This window comes from Hemitrygon akajei, chromosome 10 (assembly GCF_048418815.1).
Source record: "Hemitrygon akajei chromosome 10, sHemAka1.3, whole genome shotgun sequence".
Classification (NCBI taxonomy): Eukaryota; Metazoa; Chordata; class Chondrichthyes; order Myliobatiformes; family Dasyatidae; genus Hemitrygon; species Hemitrygon akajei.
In genome coordinates, this window is record NC_133133.1 from 81,612,160 (window position 1) to 81,639,376 (window position 27,217).

A 27,217-nucleotide genomic window follows, 5' to 3' on the forward strand; every position below is an offset into this window, starting at 1 on the left:
TTCCTATTTTGACCATCTCTTCCTTGAGTACCATGGATAAATAATTCCTAGCCATGGTCACTTGGAAACTACATGGCCAAAACATCACATCATTTACTTCACTGAATTCCCACACCTGCTGTCCGCTCAATCTCTGCCTCTTATCATCTTGTAAATCTCATGTCACAGTGGCATAGCACAGCACAAAAATAGGCCCTTCAGCCCACTTTGTACATGCTGAACCATTTAACTTGCCTACTCCCAATGACTTGTACATGGACCTCCATAACCCTGCCATCCATGTACCTATCCAGATGTACAAAATTCCATTTAAGACCTCAGCCATCTCTTTTTGTTCCATGCATAGATTACTATTCTGATCTTCCAGATGACCGATTTTGTCCCTTGCAATCCTTTTTCTCTTAACAGATCTGTAGAGTCCCTTCGGATTCCCTTAATATCTCCTGAACACAAAGGTTCTCTAAATCTGTTATCTTTACCCTTTATTCCCACAGACAAGCTTTGTACTCTCAGAACTTCACATTTACAAGTCCCCCACCTACCAAGTGTACTTTGCCAGAAAATAGCCTTTCCAGATCCACATCTGCTGTATCTTTTCTAATACCATTAAAATTGCTCTCTCTCCAGTTTAGACCAGACCTATCTTCTTCTATATCTACTCTGAAACTAATGGCATTAAAATCACTAGATGCAAAATGCTCCCCAACACAAAATTCTCTCAGCTGCATTCTCTCATTCCCTCACAGGAGAACAGATCAAGTATCACAAACTCTCTCATTTGGACTTTTGTGTGCTGATTAAGAAAAATTTGCTGAACATATTTGACAAAATCTATCACATCTAATTATTTTACAGTCTAGGAGTCCCAGTCAATATGTGAAATGTTAAAATCACCTACTTTAATAGCCTTATGTTTCTTGCAACAGTCTGTTTCCTCTACAAATTTTTTCCTCTAAATCCCATGTGCTGTTGAACGGTCTATAATCAGAATCAGGTTTATTATCTTTGGCATGTGTCATGAAATTTGTGAACCAGCAGTCGCAGTTCAATGCAATTCATAATATAAGAGAAGAAGAAAAAAAATAATAAACTAAGTAAATTAATTCTGGTACACATTTATTGAATAGATTAAAAATTGTGCAAAAAGCAGAAATTATATTAAAAAGTGAGGGAGTGTTCATGGGCTCAATGTCCATTTAGGAATAGGATGGCAGAAAGGAAGAAGCTGTTCCTGAATCGCTGAGTGTGTGCCTTCAGGCTTCTATACCTCCTACCTGATAGTAACAATGAGAAAACAATGGCAGGTATTTCTGGGAATAATATAGAAAGTGCAGGATCAGTTCATCCGAAAGAGGAAGAAAGATCCTTAGGGGAGAAGGGGACGACCGTGGCTAACAAAGGAAGTCAAGGACAATTTAAAAATAAAAGAGAAGAAGTCTAACATAGCAAAGATGAACAGGAAGCTAGAGGATTGTGAAACTTTTAAAGAACAACAGAAGATAACTAAAAAGGCAATACAGGAAGAAAAGATGAGGTACGAAGGTAAGCTAACAAGAATATAAAGGAGGATAGTAAAAGCTTCTTTAGGTACGTAAAGAGGAAAACATTAGTTAAGACCAAAGTTGGGCCCTTGAAGGCAGAAACAAGTGAATTTATTATGGGGTACAAGGAAATGGCAGACGAGTTGAACAGGTACTTTGGATCTGTCTTCACTAGGGAAGACACAGACAATCTCCCAGATGTAATAGTGGCCAGAGGACCTAGGGTAACGGAAGAACTGAAGGATATTCACATTAGGCAGAAAACGGTGTTGGGTAGACTGATGGGACTGAAGGCTGATAAATACCCTGATGGTCTGCATCCCAGGGTACTTAAGGAGGTGGCTCTAGAAATCGTGGATGCATTGGTAATCATTTTTCAATGTTCTATAGATTCAGGATCAGTTCCTGAGGATTGGAGGGTAGCTAACGTTATCCCACTTTTTAAGAAAGAAGGGAGAGAGAAAACAGGGACTTATAGACCTGTTAGCATGATATCAGTGGTGGGGAAGATGTTGGAGTAAAAGATGAAATAGTGGCACATTTGGATAGCAGTACAGGATCGATCCGAGTCAACATGGATTTACAAAGGGAAAATCATGCTTGACCAATCTTCTGGAATTTTTTGAGGATGTAACTATGAAAATGGACAAGGGAGAGCCGGTGAATGTAGTGTACCTGGACTTTCAGAAAGCCTTTGATAAGGTCCCACATAGGAGATTAGTGGGCAAAATTAGAGCACATGGTATTGGGGGTAGGGTGCTGACATGGATAGAAAATTGGTTGGCATACAGGAAACAAAGTGTAGGGATTAACGAGTCCTTTTCAGAATGGCAGGTAGTGATTAGTGGGGTACCACAAGGCTCTGTGCTGGGACCACAGCTATTTACAATATACATTAATGATTTAGATGAAGGGATTAAAAGTAACATTAGCAAATATGCAGATGACACAAAATTGGGTGGCAGTGTGAAATATGAGGAGAATGTTAGGAGAATGCAAGGTGACTTGGACAGGTTGGGTGAGTGGGCAGATGCATGGCAGATGAAGTTTAATGTGGATAAATATGAGGTTATTCACTTTGGTGGCAAGAACAGGAAGGCAGGTTACTATCTGAATAGCGTCAAGTTAGGAAAAGGGGAAGTACAACGAGATCTAAGTGTCCTTGTACATCAGTCACTGAAAGTGAGCATGCAGGTACACCAGGCAGTGAAGAAAGCTAATGGCATGTTGGCCTTCATAACAAGAGGAGTTGAGTATAGGAGCAAAGAGGTCCTTCTGCAGTTGTACAGGGCCCTGGTGAGACCACACCTGGGGTATTGTGTTCAGTTTTGGTCTCCAGATTTGAGGAAGGACATTCTTGCTATTGAGGGAGTGCAGCCTAGGTTCACGAGGTTAATTCCCGGGATGGCGGGATTGTCATATGTTGAAAGATTGGAGCGACTGGGCTTGTATACACTGGAATTTAGAAGGATGAGAAGGGATCCAAATGAAACATATAAGATTATTAAGGGTTTGGACACACTAGAGGCAGGAAACATGTTCCAGATTTTGGGGGAGTCCAGGGCCTGAGGCCACAGTTTAAGAATAAGGGGAAGGCCATTTAGAACAGAGTTGAGGAAAAACTTTTTCACCCAGAGAGTTGTGGATCTATGGAATGTTCTGCCTCAGAAGGCAGTGGAGGCCAACTCTCTAGATGCTTTCAAGAAAGAGTTAGATAGAACTCTTAAAGATAGCAGAGTTAAGGGATATGGGGAGAAGACAGGAATGGGGTACTGATTGTGGATGATCAGCCATGATCACATTGAATGGCGGTGCTGGCTCGAAGGGCTGAATGGCCTACTCCTGCACCTATTGTCTATTGTCTAAAAGGGCATGCCCTAGGTGCTGAAGGTCCTTAATTATGAATGCTGCCTTTCTGAGACACCGCTCCTTAAAGATGTCCTGGGTACTTTGTAGGCTAGTACCCAAGATGTAGCCAACTAAATTTACAAACCTATGCAGCTTCTTTTGGTCCTGTGTAGCAGCCCCTCAATAACAAACGGTGATGCAGCCTGTCAGAATGCTCTGCACGGCACATCTAAAACATGCTTTTTGAGTGTACTTGTGAACATACCAAATCTCTTCAAACTCCTAGTGAAGTATAGTTGCTGTTTTGCCTTCTTTATAACTGCATCGATATGTTGGGACAAGGTTAGGTCCTCAGAGATGATGACACCCAGGTACTTGAAACTGCTCACTTTCTCCACTTACGATTCTTCTATGAGGATTGGTATGTGTTCCTTTGTCTTACCATTCCTGAGGTCCACAATCAGCTCTTCAGTCCTACTGCTGTTGAGTGGAAGGTTGTTGCCGGACACCACTCCACTAGTTGGCATATCTCACTCCTGTACTCCCTCTCGTCTTCATCTGAGAATCTACCAACAATGGTTGTATCACCTGCAAATTTATAGATGGTATTTGAGCTATGCCTAGCTACACCATCATGGGTATAGAGAGAGTAGAGCAGTGAGCTAAGCAAACACCCTTGAGATGCAGCAGTGTTGATCGTCAGTGAGGAAAAGATGTTATCATCAATCCGCACAAATGGTAGTCTTCCATTTTGGAAGTCAAGGATCCAATTTCAGGTGGAGGTGCAGATGCCCAGGTTCTGTAACTTCTCAATCAGGGTTATGGGAATGATGGTATTAAATGCAAAGCCACAGTAAATGAACAGCATCCTGACATTGGTGTTTGTGTTGTCCAGGTGATCTAAGGCCACGTGAAGAGCCATTGAGATTGCAAATGTCGTTGACCTATTGTGGCAATAGGAAAATTGCAATGGGTCCAGGTGCCCATTACAGTCCCATTAATGTAGTCCATTGTTCCATAGTTCCACCCATAAAGCTTTGTGGGGTGAGTTCTGTATTCCATCCTGACTAAGCACTGCAGTGACATTTTCTCTGACTAATAAGCCCCCTTTCATCCCTCCCACTCTGCCATGACTAAAACACCAGAACCCTAGAATACCAAGCCACCAGTCCTGCCCCTTTTGCAACCAGTTCTGACCAATGGCTGCCCTCTGATAAATCCATACGTTGATGCATTCCTTGAGCTCTTACGTCATTCCTAAAGTACTTCTTGCATTGAAATACGTGCAGCTCTGAACATCAGTTCCACCATGCACAAACTTTTGATTCCTGACTTTGTCTGAGGTCTTAACAACCTCTGTCTGCACAAACTCTCCACTATCTGTTCTGGCACTCGGGTTTCCATTCACCTGTCACCCAAGTTTAAACATCACCCACCAACTGCCCCGCCCACCTGAATAGCACTTGCAAACCTTCCCACTCGGATATTATTGCCTCTCCAAACTAACTCCATCCAAGTACCTATGCAAACTTATTTTATATCTTTCAATTGTTTTTGCATCTACCACATCTGCTGCCAGCTTGTTGCTCACTCAAGCTATGGACTGAGTGTATTTACCACTCCAATTCCCTTTCAATATTTCACCTTTCACTCTAAACCTATTAACTCCTAGTTGCCAAGGAGAAAAAGCATGTATGCATTCAACCTATCCATGCTCTGTGTAATTGTGCATAGATATATAAGATCCACTCATTCTCCTGCATTCTAGGGAATAAAGTCCAAAACTATTTAACCTATCCTTATAACTTAGGCCTTCTAATCACAGCAATGTTCTTGTAAATTTTCTCTGCACTCTTTTAAGCTTATTGATACCTTTTCTGCAGGTCGCTGATGAGAATGCCCACAATACTCTAAACTCAACCTCACCAATTAGGTTCTACCACTCACCTGAGAGGCACAACATTCACAGTGTAAGTTTTCTCCGATTTGTCCTCCCAATTGCAACACCTCACACTCGTCTGCACTAATGTTTATCTGCCATTTCTTCAGCCCACTCTCCTAAATGGACAAGGTCGTGCTGCAAGTTTTGATTGCCTTCCTCACTGTGCACTACACCCCCAGTCTTGGTGTCATTTGTAAATTTGCCAAACCAGTTTACCTCATTGTCATTAAAATCATTCAATCAGTAATAAACGACAATGAGTGCAGCAGAGTTCCTGATGTTGGACAGCACTTTAACTCAGAAGAACGAGTTGAACTGAAGGAAATAGATTAGATATTTATTGAATATTTCTCCTCAGGTTTTACTGCGGGGAAAACTATGGATGCTAATGAAATGGAGAAATTAGCAGGGACAAGTTATTGCAGGCTACAATGTGCATTGGCATGGATAAATCCCAGGGCCAGACTGTGTGCATTATCAGATCTTATTGAAAACTAGAGAAAAAAATCGAGAAACACTTGCAGAGATTTTTATTTAATCTTTGTCTATCGATGAGGTTCCAGTGGTCTAGCAAGTGGTTAATGTGGTACTAATGTTTTAAAAGAGAGGCAGAAACAAAGCAGGAAATTACAGGCCTCTGAGTCTGAAATCAATGGTGAGGAAATTTCTGGAGGAGATTCTGATGGACAAGAGGGAGGTTCTGATTTGAGACAGTTGGCATGGCTTTGCTCTTTGAGGAGATAATCAAAAGACTAAATGTCAGTAAGACAGGGATGTTGTCTAGATGGACACGACTTTAGCAAGGCTTTCAACAAGGTCCCAAGTGGCATGCTCACGAAGAATATTAGATTGCATAGGAGCCATGGGGAGATTGCATTGGATTCGTATTTGGCTCAGGTTTAGAAAACAGAGGTTGATGGTCAAGGCTCATTTCTCAGACTTGAGCCTTTGTCTGGTAGTGTTCCACAGGAGTTGGTAATAAAGATAAACAATTTCGATGTGAATGGTCAAGGCATGGTTTGAACGTTTATGGACGATGGGGAAATCTGTGATTTTGTAGAAAGTGGAGAAGGTTATGAAAAATTACAGGGAGATCCTGATCAGGTGCATATGTGAGCTGAGGATTAGCAAATGGCTTTCAACCCAGGGAACAATGAGGTATGGCATTTTGGGAGATCAAACAATGATACGATTTATACAGTAAATGGGAGGACCTGGGATGTGTTATGGAACTGAGGGAACTAGGATTGTAAGTGCATAGTTCACTGAAACCAGTGTCACAGAAGGAGAGGGTGGTGAAGAAAGCATTTGGCATGCTGGACTTCACTAGTCAGGATAATGGGTACAGGAGTTTGGAAGCTATGTTACAGGTTGATAGACAATGGTGAGGCCACTCGGAGCAGTGATGCAGTGATGCAGTTTGTTAGGATGCTCTCTACTCTGCATCTGTGGAATAACATGAATGCTGATGTGCATAGACCAGCTCTCTTCAGCCAAATCAGAAAGCAGAGGTGTTAGTGAGCTTTCCTACTGTGTAGGATGTGCTCAGGGACCAGGAGAGTTGGATCAAGTTCTACACTGTGGGAGTTTGAAACTTCTCACAGTTTCTACAGCTTTGGCACTGATGTAAAGAGGGATGTGAGTGGTCCAAGTTCTCTTGAAATCGATAACCATTCCCTTTGTCTTGTTGGCATTGTGGAGGAGGATATTTGCGTGGCACAAACTCTCAATCTCTCCATCTCTGCTGGTAGGGCATTTCATCATTTCTGGTGACATTGTTAAACCCCTCCACTCTCGTGCCATCAGCAAACTTGACACGTGATTACTCGGGTGTTTGGCTATGCAGTCACATGTGAGCAGAGTGAACAGCAATGGGCTCAGCACACAGCCTGGGGACATCCATGTTGAGGAAAATGGGGAGGGAGGAGTGTTTGTGCATCCTGACTGTGTGATGTCTGTTCATTTGCCAGTCCAAGTCCCACGTGCACAGTGGGGTATTTAGACTGAGGAGCAGGAGTTTGTTCTGCAAGGTTTGTGAGACAAGAGTGTTGAATGTTGAACTGAAATCCAGAAACAGCATTCTGACAAAAGTGTCCTTGTTTTCTCAGTGTGTCAGGGCCAGGTGCATGACAGATTTTATGGCATCTGTTGTAGAGTGGTTCTGTTGGTAAGCATATTGGAGAGTGTCCAGTGTGGCAGGAATGGAGTCTTTGATAAGTGTCATGACTTTCCATTCAAAGCAGTTCTCGATCATTGGCGTCAGAGCCAGGGGGCAGTCGTCTTTATGTGCTGAAGGTGCAGAGTTCCTTGTACAGGGATGATGGTTGCTGATTTGATGCATGTGGGGTCAGTAGCCTGAATGAGTGATATGTGGAAGGCAAGTTAATGTATTGGTTATCGCGGTCACTTTACAGAGCCAGTGATCACAGATTGGAGTTTGAATCCCACCGCTGTCTGTGAGGAGGTTGTACATTCTCCCTGTGATCACCTGTATTTCCTCTGGGTGCCCCAGTTTCCTCCCCTTTCCAAACAGTTAGTGAGTTGTGGGCATGCTATGTTTGCATTGAAGCATGGTGGGCTGACCCATCACAATCCTTGTTGATCTGATTTCTATGTCCCTGTGACAAATAAAGCTAATCTTTAACATCTTACACCAGCTCGTTTTGTAACTCCAAACATTAAACTAATTAACAGAAAGACACGGGAGTCCAAATGGTGAGTCCAGCCTGTGTTTACTTTAAGTGAGGTGAGCACGTATCACCTGGTAGCATCATGATGTACACAGTTCACATATTTTTACATAAAACCAAAATGAAATTTATAACAACAAAGATTGCTTAATCAAACAATGCCGCTACATTACTCAAATGTTGCTGAAATATTAAGTACACAACACTCCTCCCTGCTTAAATTTATAAATGTAGTGGCTTATTGGTAATGTTTCACTGCTAAGGCTAATGTAATGGCTTCTCTTTAATGTTCACTGCTGAGGTAATGATTTCTCGGTAGCAACAATGTTGGGGTTATGGCTAGAGATAATGGGGTGTTGGAATTCAGGAGTTGGCCAATGAGGGAAAATCTGTTTTTCCTTGTGTGTCTGGGAGCCAGGTTTTTCACGGTCGTTTGTTGAGGAGAGATGAAGAGGGAAGACGCGTGTGGAGGGAGCTGGTAGACCACCGGACGGATTGGACTGGGATCTGAGGGTCCGAAGGTCGGCGACGCTTGGAGCAGACTGGTTGTGGACGATTGACTACTTGAGCTCCAACATGATTTTGACTTGATTTGGGCCCTTTTTGTTTTTATTTATTTTCATTACTAACCCTATATTCAGATTAAGATTCATAAAGTTCTATCATTTAATGGCATTTTTGCATTGTGGGTTTGTAATTGGAGGTACATTACACAGCATCCACACAGACGTGATTACCCATTTTGGCAGGGCCGAAGGCTGATTCCCTAGAGTGACGAACAGGAGCTGGGTGAGCCTGAAGGTTACATAAACAACAAAGACTGTTAAATCAAACAATGCAGTTGCGTTACTCAAATATTGCTGAAATATTAAGTACACAACACTCCTCCCTGCTTAGCTACAAACTCCAACTCAACATCGAATGCATCTCAATGACATACATGTATACCATATAATACAACTACAATACTGATATCCACAGCATAGTACATTTCAAATTGTCCGATTCAGGCCTAAAGATTTAATCATTGCGGAGGATTTCTTACTCTTGTAGGATAATATTTTTCCTGATTAGGGAGGTCACTCTGTTTGGCAGGTGAGAATTGAGGCTGTGAAAATGATCTCAGGTTCTGGGGCCTCCTCCGTGGTGGTTGTAGGAGTTGACTCTGAGACTGCAGGAGGTGGTTCTGACAACTCTGAACACCTTTCTTCTTTTTCCTTTTTATTCTTGTAGTTTGTGCATCTTGATCTTGAGAGGGTCCACTTTGATCACTATTCTCTTATTAATCTTTCTATTGTTCTCTTTATGATCTGATCTCTCCTCTTGATTTCCTCATTCACAACATCATCTGATGAATCCTCTGTTTTTTATCTCACTGACTCTTTTCACTTTGGTCTTCCATTCACCCAGCTGGGCTTTGGTCTTTTTATTTACCATTACACTTAATGTTCATCCAAAAAATGCAATGCATACAAAGTTGATTCTGGTTCTTCATACTCACAGAAGCAGAATACTTGCAACTTTCCTGAAGTTCCTTGAACTGCCTTCCAGCTGAATCCCCCTCACTGGGTTCACTGGGAATCTTGGCTCGTTAGCCAGCTCTGCTAACATCAGCTAGACTCAGCAGTGAGTAGGCCACCTTTCTTAAACCATAAACGTCTAGGGTCAACACGATTTAAGTCCAACCAAACAGGAAAGTTGGTATGTTTTGATTAACATAACACCAATATGAGTGAGTGCTATGTAAATAATACCCATCCTTTGACAGGAAGTAACATATCGTACACCACAAGCAATTATAAAAAAGCATATTTTCTAACTTCAGCTTCATTAGCCAGTTATTTAGAGGAAAAGAAGGAGAAAAAATAAAAGAGCGCCTTACAATGAAACTAGTCTAAATGTGCACGTCTTTGGAGTTCATATTGTCCAAAAGCTGCGCATGCCCATTACTCATCACAGTGTATTCTCCTCACCAATCACTGGTAGAACTTCCTTCCTTGCATCACCCAACAAGAATGAAAGTTTTTCCTCCTAATTCTTCTCCTCATATATTTTTTGATCCCAAAGTGGCACTGGCGTTTGTTCAAACCATACCTGCTGTAACTGCCGATTGAACTGTCTGGAAGGTTGTTTGGTTATCTGCATTAACATTTCTGTAAGAAGATTTATGAAGGCCGATTTATGAATATCAGGGGACTTGTTCCTTATTATATATCATCGGTTTGTTTTGGAAAGAAGATTCATAGCTCAACTATGACTCTTTAAATGGTTATTTGGACATTCAACTGAGAAAAGAAGATAAGAGGACTTACTCCTTTAATCTAACATCTGGTTTGATGCTTTTTTTTCGTTTCTTCCTTAATTAACTAACTAGTAGTTTTTCCTACTAATGGAGTTATTTTCTTTTTTTAGATGTACTTAGTGGAGATTTCAATTATTCGTGTAATATTATTAGTTGGTAGTTTTGAAAATTTAGTTGGGTTAAAAGTGCTATTAACGTTTCTTCTTGCTTTTTTTTAGCTTTTAAAAAAAATGGTGTTGATTTGTTACTAAATGCTATGCTTGGTTTCTCTATGTAATATATTTTAGATCTTAATAACTGTTTATCTTTTTTAATTTTTTTAATATATTAGTATGTTTTTTATGTAATAGAATATTATAGCATCTTATAACTGAATTTAAAGTTTTTTTAGGGGATATAATGTTAAATTTAAGATGGCGCTGATTTTTCTTTTTAATAGATAATAATTGCTTGGTTTTCTCTTGTTTAAAAAAGATTAAATATAAACTTGGGATAGTTTGTAGATGCTGGAATGTAAACACTTTTCCCTGTTAAGACTTTCTCGTTTCTCTTGTAAGGTCAGTGGATTTCATTTTTTTTTATTTAACTGGGGGCGGGGTAGAGAACCTTTTTAAATTTTCTTTGGACAGAGCAGTCTAAGCTTCATTTTCTATCATAGGGTGCTTGCTTTTTTCTGAGCTGTGGGGGGAGGGGGATGGGGTTAGAGTTAGGGGGTTTTTCCCACTGAGTGGTTCCAGAGCATGCGTGTTTCTTATGCGGTTGTATTCTTCATTGCCGCCATTTTTGATCATCCCGTATTGGTATCTGCTCTGTGCAAGTGTAAAGTAGAATAAAATTATAGCATGATACTTAAATGGATAAATGTAATAAGTTGGAATGTACGTAGTTGTAATCATTCTATCGAACGAAAAAAGACTTTTAAAATAATTAATCGATTCCAGCCTGATATAATTTTTGCCCAAGAGACGTATATCAGAGTGGGAGATCAAGACAGATTTTTTGGATCGTGGAATGATTTGCAATTTCACTCTACCTCTCAAAGTAAAAAACTAAAGGGGTGTCTATTTTTTATTAAATCCAATATTTTGTTCCTTCAAGAGGATATTAAATCAGATTTTAATGGTAGATTTTTAATTGTTAAAGGAGTAATTTGTAATAGAAAAGTTGTTTTGGTCAATTTGTATGGTCCTAACTTAGATGATTTAAAAAAAATGTATTTGCTCTATTGCCTGCTTTAAATGAATATATGTTGATAATGGGCGGGGATTTTAACTGTTGTTTAAATCCCTTGATTGACAAGAGCTCAACCAATCAGCGACTTCCAAATCACTCTGTGTCACTTATTAATTCCTTTTTGACCAATTTTGGATTGATTGATCTTTGGAGATATTTACAACCTGATAACAGAATATTCTTTTTTCTCACATATCTATAGAAAATATTCGAGGATCGATTATATTATAGTCGACCCTCGCCTCTTGCCTAGTGTTAAGAATTGTGAATATGATGCTTTTGCTATATCTGATCATGCGCCTTTGAGTCTGTCTTTCAAATTCGATGATGTCATCCTTGCCCGCCCACCTTGGCGCTTATCCCAAACATTATTACAAAATTCTGTCTTTATTAGTTTTATTGAAACCCAGATAAAAGTATTTTTTTAAATGATATAGAGGGTATGTCTAAATTAATCATATGGGATACATTTAAAGCATTTCTAAGTGGTCAGATAATTTCTTATTCAGCTCTTAAAAACAGACTCAAGTAGAATTAGATAAGATTTCAAAACCAATTAAAGATTCAGGTAATATTTATGTGATTTGCCCTAATATTTACTTATTGGCACCATACATAGGTTACTTTTGGCACCATACATAGGTTACTATTCTGATCTTGCAGATGACCAATTTTGTCTCGTGCAATCATTTTCCTCTTAACATATCTGTAGAGTCCCTTTGGATTCCTTCAATATCTCCTGGAAACCAAGGTTATCCTTATCCTTTATTCTGACTGGCACATACCAGCTTTGTACTGTCAAAATTTCAAAATTTCATCCACCCATTCAGTCACCCACTTATGCTTCAGCAGAAAACAGCCTTTCCATATCCACAAGTCCCATATCCATTAAAATTGCCCTTACCCCAGATTAGACCAGACCTATCTTTTTCCATATCTACTTTGAAACTAATGGCATTATGATCACTAGATGCAAAATGTTCCCCAACACAAACTTCTCTCACCTGCCCTGTCTCATTCCCTCATAGGAGAATAGATCAAGTTTCACATACCTTGCAGTAGATCTCCCCACATACCAGACAGTGATGCAGCCTGTCAGAATGCTCCACAGTACAGCTATAGAGGTTTTTGAGAGTTTTTCTTGACATACCAAATGTCATCAAAATCCTAATGAAGTATAGTTGCTGTCTTGCCTTCTTTATAGCTACATCAATAAGTTGGACAAGGTTATGTCCTCAGAAATCTTGACACCTAGGAACTTGAAACTGCTCACTCTCTCCACTTCTGATACCTCTAGGAGGATTGGTATGTGTTCCTTCATCTTATCCTTCCTGAAGTCCACAATCAGCTCTTTCGTCTTACTGAAGCTGAGTACAGGGTTGTTGCTGTGACACCACTCCACTAGTTGGCATATCTCACTCCTATACACCCTCTCATCTCCATCTGAGATTCTACCAACAATGGTTGTATCATCAGCAAATTTATAGATGGTATTTGAGCTATGCCTAGCCACACAGTCACGGGTATAGAGAGAGAAGAGCAGTGGGCTAAGCACACACCCCTGATCATCAGCGAGGATGAGATATTATCACCTCTATTGATCGTCAGAGAGGAGGAGATATTATCACCATTCTGCACAGATTGTGGTTCTCCAGTTAGGAAGTCAAGGATCTGATTGTATAGGGAGGTACGGAGGCCCAGGTTCGGTAACTTATCAATCAGGATTGTTGGAATTATCGTGTTAAGTGCTGAGCTATAGTCAATGAACAGCATCCTGACATAGGTGTTTGTATTGTACAGGTGATCTAAGGCCATTGAGATTGCAACTGTTGTTGACCTATTGTGGTGATAGGCAAAGTACAGTGGGACCAGTTGCTTCTGAGTCAGGAGATCAGTTTAGGCATGACCAACCTCTCAAAGCATTTCATCATTGTCGATGTGAGTGCTGCTGGGCGATAGTCATGGAGGTGGCTCACATTATTCTTCCTAGGCACTGGTATAATAGTTGTCTTTTTGAAGCAAGTAGGAACTTCCACCCATAGCAGTGAAAGGTTGAAAATGTCCTTGAATTCTCTCGCCAGTAGGTTGGCACACGTTTTTAGAGCCCTACCAGGTACTCTGTTGGGGCCTTCCGCCTTGCGACAGTTCATCCTCTTTAAAGACAGCCTGACCATCGGTCTCTGAGACAGACATCACAGGATCATGAGTTGCAGCAGGGATGTTCACAGCTGTAGTTGTATTCTCCCTTTCAAGGCTAGCATAGAAGACATTGAATTCATCTGGTAGTGAAGCATCACTGCCATTCATGCTATTGGGTTTCGCTTTGTAGAAAGTAATGTCTTCTTGAGGATTATATCATATTGGAGGATAGAAACCCAAGTGGAGAGGTGAATAGAGAGGAGTTGTAAATAGGTTTCAAGTGAATATGGATAAGCTATGTGAGTGGGTATGTATATGGTAGATGAAGTTCAAGTATAATGTAAATCATGTGAGGTTTTCCACTTTGGTGCACAAAATAGAGAAAAAAAGACAGTCATCCATTGGGTCAGGGCTTTGATTTTCAAAAGGGTTGGACATGCTTGTTACTGAAAGCAGATATGCAAATAATGAGGGTCAAGTAGCATATGAGACTCTTCTGCAAGACGACATGTCTTACTGACATCATAAAGAACAGAGTGAAACAACTGAATTATTTTGCACAATGTTCATCTTCTTTCTGAAAAAGAAAATTGATGATCTTGTCAGAGAGGGAGCACAGTGCAGAAACACTGAACAGACCATGTCGGTGTTCTCTAAAATGTGACAAAAAAGTTGTGGAGAACCCATTGAAAATCACAGCATTCTCACGGGACTCCATTGATGAGAGAGTCCAGAACTGGTAGTTCTCAAAGGAAGGGATTATACATCAGGGATAGAGATCAACAGAAATATTGTAGCCTGAAGAATTGTAAATTTTTGGAATTATCACCACACAAGTGCTGTGCAGATTCAGCTACTGAGTCAATTCACAAAGGACATTGATGTTTTTCTGGAGATTCAGGGGATCCAGGGATATGGGAATAGCTTCAAGGTAGAAGATCAGCCTTAATCTTACTGAATGACAGGATAGTTGAAAGGACCAAAAAAAAAAGACAAAAAGGAAGTTGGACAGTTATTACGGAGGCTGCAGACAACATTGTCAGAATGAGTAAGTGAGTAAGAGGAAAAACTGATGCCTGTTTATCACTGTGGCATTCCCATAATCCATCCTCAATGTCTTGCTCCATCAGGTACCTGCCTAGGTTTGGCAGAGTTATTTTCTGGCCTGAAACACAATCAGAACTGGGAAAGAGGGAATAATTAGTTATCAGTTGCAGAGAAGTAAGGGGAAAGAAAAGAAAAAGGGAATATCAATCACAAACTTGAGAAAATCTGCAGATGCTGGAAATCCAATGCACCAGACTCCAAATGCTGGAGGAACTCAGCAGGCCAGGCAGTATCTATGGAAAGGAGTAAAGATGCGACATTTTGGATCTCAACCCTTCATCAGGACTGGAAAGAAAGAGGAGAAGTCAGAGTAAGAGGGTGGCAGAGGGGAGAACAAGTACAAGGTGGCTGGTGATAGGTGAAACCAGGAGAGGAGGGGTGGTCGGGGTGAAGAAAAGAACTGAGAAGTTGATTAGTTAAAGAGATACAGGTCTGGAGGAGGGGGAATCTGATAGGAGAGGACAGAAGACCATGGAAGAAAGGGAAGGGAGAGGAGCATCAGAGGGAGATGATGGGCAGGTAAGGCGATAAGGTGAAAGAGGGGAACAGGAATTGGGATTGGTGAAGGGGGGGGTGGCAATTACTGCAAGTTCAAGAAATCAATGTTCATGCAATCAGGGTGGAGGCTGCTCAGACGGATATAAGGTGTTGATCCTCCAACGTGAGTGTGGCCTCATCACGACTGTAGGAGGTCATGTACTGACATGTTGGAACAGGAATGGGAAGGGAAGTGGAATTGAAATGGGTGGTTACAGGGAGATCCTGTTTTTTTCTGGTGGACTGAGTGCAGGTGCTCGGTGAAGTGGTCTCTCAATCTATATTGGATCTCATCGATATACAGGAAGCCACACCGGGAGCACTGGATACAGCAGATGCCTCCAACAGACTCATTGGTGAAGTGTGGCATCACCTGGCAGGACTGGTTAGGGCCCTAAATGGTAGTGAGGGAGGAGGTATAGGAGCAGGTGTGGTACTTGTTCCGCTTGCAAGAATCTCGTTGGAGATGGCAGAAACTACTAAGAATTATGTGCTGGTTCCTGATGAGGAATGTGCCAGCTTAGTGTTGAATACAATGCTTCTGTCCTCTCCTATCAGATTCCCCCTTCTCCAGCACTGTATCTCTTTCACCAATCAACTTCCAGCTCTTTACTTCGCCACTCACCCCTCCTGGTTTCACCCATCAGTTTGTGTTTTTTCCTCCCTTCCCCTCACTTTCTTACACTAACTCCTCATTTTCTCTCCAGTCCTGCTGAAGGGTCTCAGCCTGAAACATCGACTGTACTCTGCCATAGATGCTGCCTGGCCTGCTGAGATCCTTCTGCATTTTGTCTGTGTTGATTGATAACAATCAGATGGTCTATTCAATTACTATTATGCTAATTTGCCGTGGTCTTCACATTTCAATAATTTAGAGCTGTGTTCCCCAGCTGCTGAGATGCAGTTTGAACTCACTTTTGCAAAATCTCTGTCAACTTTAATCCTCATCCTGTCACTGAATTCCTGTGCATTATTGTTGTTTGACCAAACTTACAGTCATTCAACGTCCAGTTCAAGTATCCTATAATGGATATTAGGTTAATCATTCTTTATTTGAGCTTCTTTTTCTTCCCTTTATTAAAAGGAATGTCAGAATTAACTTTACTGAGGAAGATTTTCCAAGTTAGAGAAGCTCTGGAAGATCTTGAGAGGATTATCTTTTTTTTAAAAAAAGTGAGTTTGGAGACTCTTGCTACTGGGAATATTTTCTAGTTTTTTCCTCACTGTGTTCTCAATATTTTATGGATGTAGAGCCAAATAATTTTCTCAAGTTAGTTTTATATTTAAATGTATCACTCTCCAATTTAGCATTTGGAATGTAATTGCAATCTCATAGACACATTCTCAGCCGGATGCTGCCTGATTTGCAGATTAACCTTGTCGAGTGCTCTCGACACATCTTTATTTTTTCCCATTTCCATTAATACTGTTGTGTTTATTTGGCTATGAGGAGAGGTTGAACAAACTTGAGTTGTTTATTGTGAAGCATTGACGCCTCAGCGAGATACAGTCATCAGAAGTATAGATAGGATAGAGGGTCTTATTTTTTAACAGGGAAGAAATGTCAAATACCAGAGGGCATATCTTTAATGTGATGGTGGAAGGCTCAAAGGTCATCAGTCCTGCACAATTTTTATTGGGAGAATGGAGTGGATAGGTTGGAAGGAAATATTTAAAAAAAATTCACTGATTTTCCATCCCCACTTTTATCCAGAAGTTCTGAAATTCCTGGTATGGGGAAATGCCTTTTTTTTTTAACTTACTGTATTCCACCCAAATATCTGTACCAATAGTTGAACATTACATACACAATTAATAATGCCCGTCTGAAAGTCCTACAGTACGATTAATGGTGTGTTGTCAAACCTAGGATTCTTGCATTTGTTGAAGGTAATACTCAATAAATGTAACCCAATATACACACTTCAGTGCAGCTTTTTCCACTTGTCACTGTGTCACAGGGCACAATGTGTCAGGCTGACAAAGATCCATCTGATGGACTAAACCATAGCTGCTCTCACTCACAGAGTATATTTTACATTTTTTCACCAGTCATCAGTGGCTTTAGCACAGTATACATTGGCAACAAAGGTGTTACCTACTTCATAACACGTTTGAACGAGTGACATCAGGAACAGTGCCAATTAATGTCCAATGGAAATACCAGCTCCCCGAACTGCACACACAAAGCACACCGCTGGCCCCCAACAGGAGCATTTACTCAACGTTCAGTGAATGGTCTGGGTTGGACCCTGTGACCATTAGCATGGGTCACTGTTGGGAAGTCCTTGGGAATGAGGGCAGGGAGAGAGGAACTGAAGAAGGGCCTGCAGAATACTGGTTACACTGGGAAAAATGATGTGGAGCTCCATACCCCAGCTCAAGGGAACTGCTGTTTGACCACCCCTGAGTCACAGACTGATGCTCATGATGTGACATACTGTATTGTTACTCTGTGCTATTATGTATGGGTTAAACCAACTGAACTACTTAGGAAAACATAGATACATCTATTGTTAATTAATGACGTTGCTTCAGACAGGCTTTTCAAACCTCTGTGTTAATGGAAATTACTAGTTTCCATCTCTTCGGTTTGTCCTTTCCAGCACTGTGGCCTGTGCTGGTTCAACATGCTAGGTTTTGTTGTCTTTGAACATACAGCAAATATACAGGAGGATGTATGGGATGGGCAAATGATTCAAATATTCCTGACAACTTTTAGTATCAGATTTTAATTCAAGAGTATTGTTGTTGAGAAAATTTTGTGTCAACTGAGGTAGGCAGTATCCACAAACACTACAATATTCCTGAAGACCGGCAAAGACCTTATCCTTATTGGGCTTTGATGGGTCCTATTCTCCCTAGTTACTAATTTTCCATCAATGTGCTTGTAGTTTCTCCATCTCTTCTGCCACAGCTATTTCATACACACTTTTTGTTCTTATTTCCTGCAGAGTATACCTCTCTAACTCCAATACTCCTCCCACGTTTCACTTGATCCTAGTTACCTGTACCTCACCCACACCTCCCTTCCATTTCCAAATCAAAAGCATCAATATCCCTCATTATCGAGGGTCTCCTACTCCAGCCAAACTTACCCTTCACTCTAACAGGTACATGCAGATCCTGAACTCTCAATATATCACTTTGGAAAGCATTCCACTTGCCAGGCATCTCTTGCATGTGAAGGACCTACTCCAATAAACTCTTGCAACTTGCAGTTGAATTGCATCAAAGTTTACGTTTCCCAAATTTAGCTCTTTGACCTCTGAACCAGATCTGTACCTTTCTATAATTAAATCAAAGGTAACAGAACTGTGGTTTCTAGTCTGAAACCACTCCTCCACCAGTATCTCAATCATTTTCCCTGCCTTATTTCCCCAAGGGAGGTCAAACTTTGCCCTGTCCTGACTATTGCCTTCTATATAATGTTGGAGAAAACATTCCTGAAGAATAAATTCTAATCTTTCTAAACCCTTCGCATTACATCAGTCCAAGTTAAAATCCCCTACCATGACTATCCTGTTATCTTACAATCTTCAGCATTTTCCCTAAATATTTGTTCTTCTAACTTCCAACAACTATTAGGAGTTTATTGTACAATACAATTAAGATTTACCATTCCCTTCTTATTTCGCAGCTCCAGACACAGAGCCACATTGGATGATCCCTTAGTAATTTCATTTCAGACACCAGATATTCAACAACTCCTCCTCCACTCTTTCCTTCACTACTATCTTGCCTGTAGCACCCACACAGTCACCATTACGTTGGAATCCTATTCCTCCCTTGGCCACGTTTCTAATAGCTATAGTTTCCTAGTGCTACGTAGCTATTCATGTCATCAGTTCATCTGCGTTACCTGCAGAGTCTCTCATATTGAAATACATCCATTTTAATCCAACAGGCTTCCATCACTCCCTGCCCGTTTCATCTACTGGCTTTATAGGCATTGATGTTGTTCTTAACTTCCTCACTAGCACACACCACAACAAATAATCCAGAGATTACTACGCTTGATGTCCTGCTTTTGAACTTCATTCCTGAATCCCTACATTCGTGCCACAAAACTTCAGCAGCTATTCAACACGTGTAATTTGTGCCACCGTGCATAATGACTTCTGTTTACATGTTCTCCTTCTCCCCACCCCCCCGAATATCCTCTCCAACTGATCTGACACAGCATTGACCCTGGCAGCACCGAGGAGGCAATACCACATCCCAGAGTCAATTTTGTAGCCCCGGAATCTCGTACCCGGTTTAAGATGGCGATACTGAAGATGGGCAACAGTTTACAGGCAGTTTGTAAAACAAGAAATGCAATTAAATACCTCGTTAATAACACTTTTTCTGTGGATAATTGTGGTAAATGATTCCTGCAAACAATGACGAGGTGAGTGAAAGCAAGGCTGACTCGAGGATCGAGGCGTGCAGGTGCATTGCAAAGCCGGAGCGAGATCGAGACATGTTCATGGTGAAGTGGTTGGAAGTTAGGAACTGGAAGGCGTTAATAACACTACTGGATATTTTTTATAGACCTCCCAATAGTAACAGAGACATCAAGGAGCAGACTCCTGGATAGGAACATGGAGCTTAGAAAAATTGAGGGCTATGGGTAACCCTAGGTAATTTCTAAAGTAAGGACATGTTCAGCACAGCATTGTGGTCCGAAGGGCCTGTATTGTACTGTAGGTTTGCTATGTTTCTAAGTGTTTGGAGTGAGGTCAAGACATGGTCATGACAGAATCGGTGCATGCAATCCACAGAAATGTCGGAGTGGAGGATTTTCAGATCCCGTTCACCTAAACCAAGAATGAGGTTTGATCTACCCAAGTGCTGGGCCAGTTTGGAAAGGTTGGATAAAGTTCGGAACATGGCAGTGGGATCCAGGCTCAGAGCACATCGATGTGGAGGGGCCCCGTCCTAGATCAGGGAACGACCCGTTGTTTGGACAATGTGAATGTCGGGCCAGATGGACTGAAAAGCAGGGTGTTGGGACCGGAGGCAAGGGTTGGGCGGGTTCTGCTCACTGCTCTGTGATGTTTACTCCACTCTCCGTGGCACAGAGGCTGAGGCTGTGTCCTGCTCCATCTGCTCCGGGCTTCGTGTCTGCAAGCTCTGTGACGATTTGCCCCACTGTGTGATGAACTGAGGCTGAGGCTGTGGGTCTGCTCTGGGCTTCGTGTCTGCAAGCTCTGTGACGATTTGCCCCACTGTGTGATGAACTGAGGCTGAGGCTGTGGGTCTGCTCCAGGCTTCGTGTCAGCAAGCTCTGTGACGATTTGCCCCACTGTGTGATGAACTGAGGCTGAGGCTGTGGGTCTGCTCCGGGCTTCGTGTCTGCAAGCTCTGTGACGATTTGCCCCACTGTGTGATGAACTGAGGCTGAGGCTGTGGGTCTGCCCCAGGCTTCGTGTCTGCAAGCTCTGTGACGATTTGCCCCACTGTGTGATGAACTGAGGCTGAGGCTGTGGGTCTGCCCCAGGCTTCGTGTCTGCAAGCTCTGTGACGATTTGCCCCACTGTGTGATGAACTGAGGCTGAGGCTGTGGGTCTGCTCCGGGCTCCGTGTCTTTGGATTCATTTTCGTTCTGAATGCCGTTGTTTGCTTTCATTGTTTGCACAATTTGTTCTTTATCCTCTCTGTGTATTGGGTGTTTGTTGGTCTTTTTAAAATGGGTTCTTTCAGGTTTCTTGTTTCAGGAGTGCCTGTAAGGAGATGAATCTCAAGGTTGTATAATTTATATGGACCTTGATATCAAATGTATTTGAACTTTGAACTTTTTGAGCTTACCTCCACTTACCTTTCGAGTCTCCTATCACTATAATCCTATTTGCCTTCACCTTTACCCGCCGAGCTTCAGATACAGTCCAGGTGCCACAGGCATGGCTGCTGCTTTTTTCTGAACTCTCATCCCCAAAGACCATCCCAAACGGTTACTGGTTTTCACCGTAATTAGCCACAGAGAATCCTGCATTATCTGTCTATCCCCTCGACCTTTTGTGGTGGTCACTGACTACCTGCAGCCCACCTTACGTGTGAACGCTGGGCTGAAACCCTTTCTCTGATGCTTTCAGCATCCTGGATGATTTGAAGTGCTCAGAATTAATCAAATTTATGTTAACTCAAACCATTTATTTTCACCAATTGTTACAACAGTGATTCAAGAAGAGAATTTCCAGCACCATGGAGCAGCAGGTAACAGCTACCAAAAGCAAAATGTAAAGCTTGATTAAAAGTTTACATTTAGGTATTTCTATGGTGATTTTTTTCTGATGCATAAAGAGTGAATGTTTCAGATGGCCCTCTGTAGAAAATGAATGTGACCCCCAAATAAACAAATCAGTTTAACCATGACATTGGGATCAAGTTGAACTTTGAAATCTGTGAGACCTAAAGGTGGTCATCACCTTTCTGCTGAAGTGCGGTCTTGGCGAGGGTTTGCTGAGATAGCAACCGGTCATCCAGTGAATCCTTTAGAACCAGAAAGGTAAAGACAGATGAGGACATTGCCCCAAAGACAGAGACTGTCACTGAATGGTGGCTGTCTGTGAAGATAGCTATCATACAGACCACAATGAGGATGAGCGACAGCACCTTAGGGGCAAATCGAAGCAACAGGAAAGGTGGTCGACGTTCCATTTCAGCTTTCAGAAGTGATGCAGGCTTGTTGACTCTGCCAGACAAGTTCCATAGCACACGGTCACTAACACCCAGTTGCCATCGAAGGAACATCCAGCCGGCAGCAGTACAGGCAATGGCAGTGAGGAAAGGCAAGCCTGGGGCTTGGATTATTCCCACGGCCCCAGACAGGAAGGCCAACAGCACCATCACCCACATTATCGGCCTGCGTTTGGATTGTTGAATTCACAGCATCATCTCTGGAATTGAGCGTGAAAAGGTATTAGATCTTATGCTCTCAAGGTCAGTGGCAAGGGTAGACTTTAATTTTGGAAAATCATATTCTTTCACATCGAAACTAGAGATCAGGAAAATGGCTGGTGGTTTGACTCCAACACTTTGAAAGTTTTTAAGACAGTCCTGGATGATTTGCATCTGCCCTTGACTGAAGTCAACGCCTTGCATTTGCATAGAATAGGCGTCATTGTCAATTTTGGACCGAATGTAGTAGAACTCCTTCTGCTGTTGTTGAATCCTTTTGGACAGCTCACCGTCACACTCTCTGAATCGCGACTGAGACACAATGATGTAGAAGTCATAGCTTTTGACATTTATATCCATGAGGCTCTGAATTCCTACATGAGCCCCCTTATTTTCCTCAGTCTGAAAGGGTTCTTCCTTAGCCAAGTCATGTGACTTTCTCCAGCCCATAGAGAGCATACTCCTTCACTCTGCCCACACCCAGCACTCGGTGTCCCTTTCTGCTTGCCAACTGAAATGACTTTCTTGCTTAGAAACAGAATCAGGTTTAATATCACTAACATATGTTGTGAAATTTGTTGATTTGTGGCAGCATTACAGTGCAATACAGGAAAACAAACTATAGATTACAATAAGCAATATTGTAAAAGTAACAAAAATTTTGAAAATAGGGAGCAAAACTATTGAGGTATTGCTCATGGGTTGATTCATTGTCCATTCAGAAATGTGACTGTGGAGGAGAAACAGCTGTTACTAAAACGTTGTGTGCATCTCTTCTGGCTTCTGTACCTCCTCACTGATGGCAGCAATGAGGAGAGGGCATGTCCTGGGTGATGGGTGAGATAGATAGATGGACATGTCCTGGGTGATGGGTGTCCTAGATAGATAGATAGACGGACAGATCCCGAAATAAATTAGTGTCACAGTAACATTACAAGTGCATAGATACACAAATATACAAATATTACAAGAGAAGTATGAAGGAATAAAACAAAGTTACCCTCGACCAATCTAACAGGAGGAGTCATCACTTCCCTGGCTTTAGGTTGACTCATCATAGAGCCTAATGACTGTCTGTTCAGTCAAGGTGACGTGCAGAGGGACATGTTACGGCATTGCCCTTTGAAGATTCTTGTTTGCAACTCCATATTGGAGTTGGCTGGGTTTGCAACCCGCTCCAATTTGTTTTGATCCTGTGTAGTGGCCCCTCCAGACCAGACGGTGATGCAGTCAGTTAGAATGCTCACCATGGTGAATCTGTACAAAATGCAAGTGTCTTTGGTGACATACCAAATCTCAAATTCCTCGCGAAATATAGTCGCTGACGTGTCTTCTTTGTAATTGCATCACCATGTTGGGCCCAGGAATTTGAAACTGCTTGCCCCTTCCACTACTGTTCCCTCAGTTAGGACTGGTGTATGTTCCCTAGATTTCCCCTTCCCGAAGTCCACAATCAATTCCGCAGTCAATCAACTCGGTCAGAACAGAGGGCAGTCAAGGGTTAAAATCGTTGTTCCGAGACTGAAGCCACGGGTAGGATGAGGGGTGGGGGTAGCACTCAGTCAGCCTGAGGAGTTTTACTACATTCCACATTAACACACAAAATGCTGGAGGCACTAAGCAGGTGAGGGACAACAACAGCAATTCCACAGACCCCGTTATTGATTTTCATTGGTTTACTTTCCCAGTTTATTTCATCGTAAGAGTTTAAGTTTGTGGTGAACTACATATATCTTTCTGGACACGCCCCCCCCGCTGACTGCTTCTGTGGCTCCTCCCACTGACCGTGGCTCCTCCCACGGACCCCGGTATAAAGGTGATTGGAGCCTGAGCCCTGCCCTCAGTCTCCAGGATGTAGTATGGTGGTCAATTGCTGCTTGTTCTTTCTTCCAGCCAATAAAAGCCTATATCTCACCTCACATCTCGGAGAGTTATTGATGGTGCATCAAAGTTCCAATTTGTTTTTGAACCTTTCAAATTAAAAGCCCGGCCCTTCGGAGAGCAGTCAATAGCTTTTTGTCTGCGGCCCTGTTGATGTGGATTGGTTATTTGCACCTGCTGCCACACTGTTTACAGTCCCTCCTGGCGGAGCCACATCCGTACGGAGTTCAGTTCCCCGGACAAGCGGATCATTAACCGTCAACATATCAGAAAGGAAACCTCTCCTGGCGGGTCGACACTCGTCACAGGCTTCTCGTTCTCCGTGCCCCTATTGTTCGGGAACTGTGAACCACATGCATTTGGACCGATCTCCCAAACTGCATTCAGTCAGAGAGCGAAGGGAATTTAACTTGTCACCGAATCAACCCACAGAACCGAAGCGGTCCGAACTGCGAGGCAGGAGCAGGAGCAGAGACACTCACCTTGTTATCTGGCAACTTCCCAGCTCACAGAATTCCATTCTGTTGGGGTTCCGAAAGGATTTGCACAGGGAATTCTTGTAATTAGGTGTTTTCCTGCCGGATTCATCACTGCAGGAATGTCCAATGTTACAGCTCAACTGAAAGTGAAACCAAAGACAAAAATATTTCGGAGAAGTGGGTGAGGATTGCCGTACACCTCGGGTGTGACTGCAACTGCTAGTTACACCTGTCCTCGAATATATAAAATATATACAATCAAATACATAATATATAACCAAATATAACATATAATGCAATACATAATCAAACAATTCCATGGCAGCAGCAGTAATTCAATGCATAGAGGTCAAGGTATGGTCGAAAGGCTTAGTTGTTGTTCAGACCAGACATCAAAATGGGGAAGAAATGTGGTCTCAGTGACTTTAACCACAGAATGATTTTGGTGCCGGACAGGATGGTTTAACTATCTCAGAAACTGATGATCCCCTGGGATTTTCGCATACCATAGTCTCTAGAGTTTGCAGAGAATGATGCAAGAAACAAAAATCATCCAGTCAGTGGCAGTTCTGTGGGCAGAATTGCCTTGTTAATGAGAGAATCTGGGTGAGAGTCGCCAGACTGGTTGAAGTGGGTGGGAACACGACAGTAACTCAAACCACGTTTCAACAGTGATGTGTAAAGGAGCATCTCTGAACGCACAGCGTACTGAACCTCGAAGTGGATGGGCTACAGCAGCAGATGACCACACTGGGCTCCAGTCCATACCTAATAAAGTGGCCACTGAGTGTACATCGATACAGGATACAGCAGGGACTGGAAGCCCTGAACACAGGAGTGACCCTAAGCTTCCTATGGCCCAGCAGTTTCAATCCTCATCCTGCCCCCTCTGTGACCTATCATTCTGTTGATGGAAGGAGGCCCAGTACAAACTTGATGAGTAGTATTTTGTCTTCTGGCCCTCTGGACTTAATATTGAATTCTTCAACTTCAGGTAATTCATTCTTTCTGTCTGTATTGAAACTTATTATTTCTGTCTGTCACCATTTGGGCTTCGTTTATCTCTTTCTATTAGTAAATTCTGGGCATGTTGCTCAGCATTTCTATTAGCAAAGCACAAGGAAGGCAAAGATCCATAACAGGCCTCCAACTTCCTCAATCAATTCACTTGGTCTCAGCCTATCATTGACATTCCCTTGCAACACACAAGATGCTGGAGGTCAGCAGGTCAGGCAGCATCTATGGAAAGGAGTACACAGTCAATGTTTCAGGCCACAACCCTTCATCAGGACTGGAATGGAAGGGAAGAAATCAGAGTAAGAAGGTGGGAGGAGGGGAGGAAGATGTACAAAGTGATAAGTGATAGGTGAAACTGGGAGAGGAGGAGGGGGTGAAGTAAAGAACTGGGAAGTTGATTGGTGAAAGAGATAAAAGACAGGTGGAGGGGTGAATTTGACATGTCAGAATAGGAATGCAAAGTGGAATTGAAGTGGGTGGCTACAGGGAGCTCCTGCTTTTTCTGGCGGGCAGAGCGCAGGTGCTTGGTGAAGTGGTCTCCCAATCTAGCTTGGGTTTTACCAGTATACAGGAGGCTACACTTGGAGCACCAGATATAGTAGATGACCCCAACAGACTCACAGGTGAAGTGTTGCCTCACCTGAAAGGTCTGTTTGGGGCCCTGAATGGTAGTAATGGAGGAGGTGTAAGGGCAGGTATAGCACTTGTTCCGCTTGCGAGAATCCCATTTAGAGATGGCAGAAACTACTGAGTTGCGCTGGTTCTTATCCAGTCAGGAGTGTCAGGAGCTGCTCACCGTTTTCACATGATCTCATAGTTAAATTAACTACAGTAAATCTCTGTACTCATCAGGAGGGGAGACAGCAATGTTAATGTCATTGAGTGAGAAAAGTGGGTAACTGAACTTTCACTGCTAGATGATACTTATTCCCAGACACTTATGTGATATAAAGGTTACCAGGCGTTAATTTATATTTATTGAACATTATTTGGTCTTGCTGCAGGCAAACAGCAACATCAACTATTGCTGATAAATGTTGAAGGGCCTTGTGCAATCATCAGCAAATATCCCATACACCTGACTTCATGGTGGCTGGAGGATTGTTAATGAAACAATTGTAAAAGGTAGGGGGAAGCAAAGTTTCTATGCTGGAAAACTCCAAAAGTGACGTACTGGCTTAACTTCAATCAACCACACCAATCTTCTCAAAATATTTCCCCTTGATGCCACGTGCACTCAAATTCTGCTTTTATATCTCCAATCTCCTGCATTCCGATACTTCTTTTGCAGTTTGCTTGATCTATTTAGCTCCAAAGACAAATGATGAATTCCAGAGTCACGGTGACAGCCACTGCCTATGGCACCAATTGGATTTGACCAAGGGACTTGGTAAAACAGAAGTCAATTGGACTCAGAGAATGGAATCAAGCTTTGGTCACTGTAGGACAATCACACCATCTCCATTACAGCTCTATCGGAATCTCTCGAGGCAGTGGCCTGGGCACAACTATCAATGTTCCATCAATGAATGTTTCTTTCTTTGTCACAGGTGGAGATATTTGCTAATGATTGCACAACATTCACTTCCATTCTCTGTCCAGCAGGTAATAAAATAAAT

At 42.2% G+C, this 27,217-nt stretch overlaps 1 protein-coding gene and 1 pseudogene across 1 annotated transcript in view; one reads left to right on the forward strand and one right to left on the reverse strand.

Annotated features, from left to right (window-relative positions):
• LOC140734513 (interferon-inducible GTPase 5-like) overlaps positions 1 to 27,217 on the forward strand; it is a 423,537-nt gene that overhangs the window by 104,964 nt on the left and 291,356 nt on the right. The window lies entirely within an intron of this gene.
• On the reverse strand, positions 21,620 to 22,680 carry LOC140735020 (interferon-inducible GTPase 5-like; annotated as a pseudogene).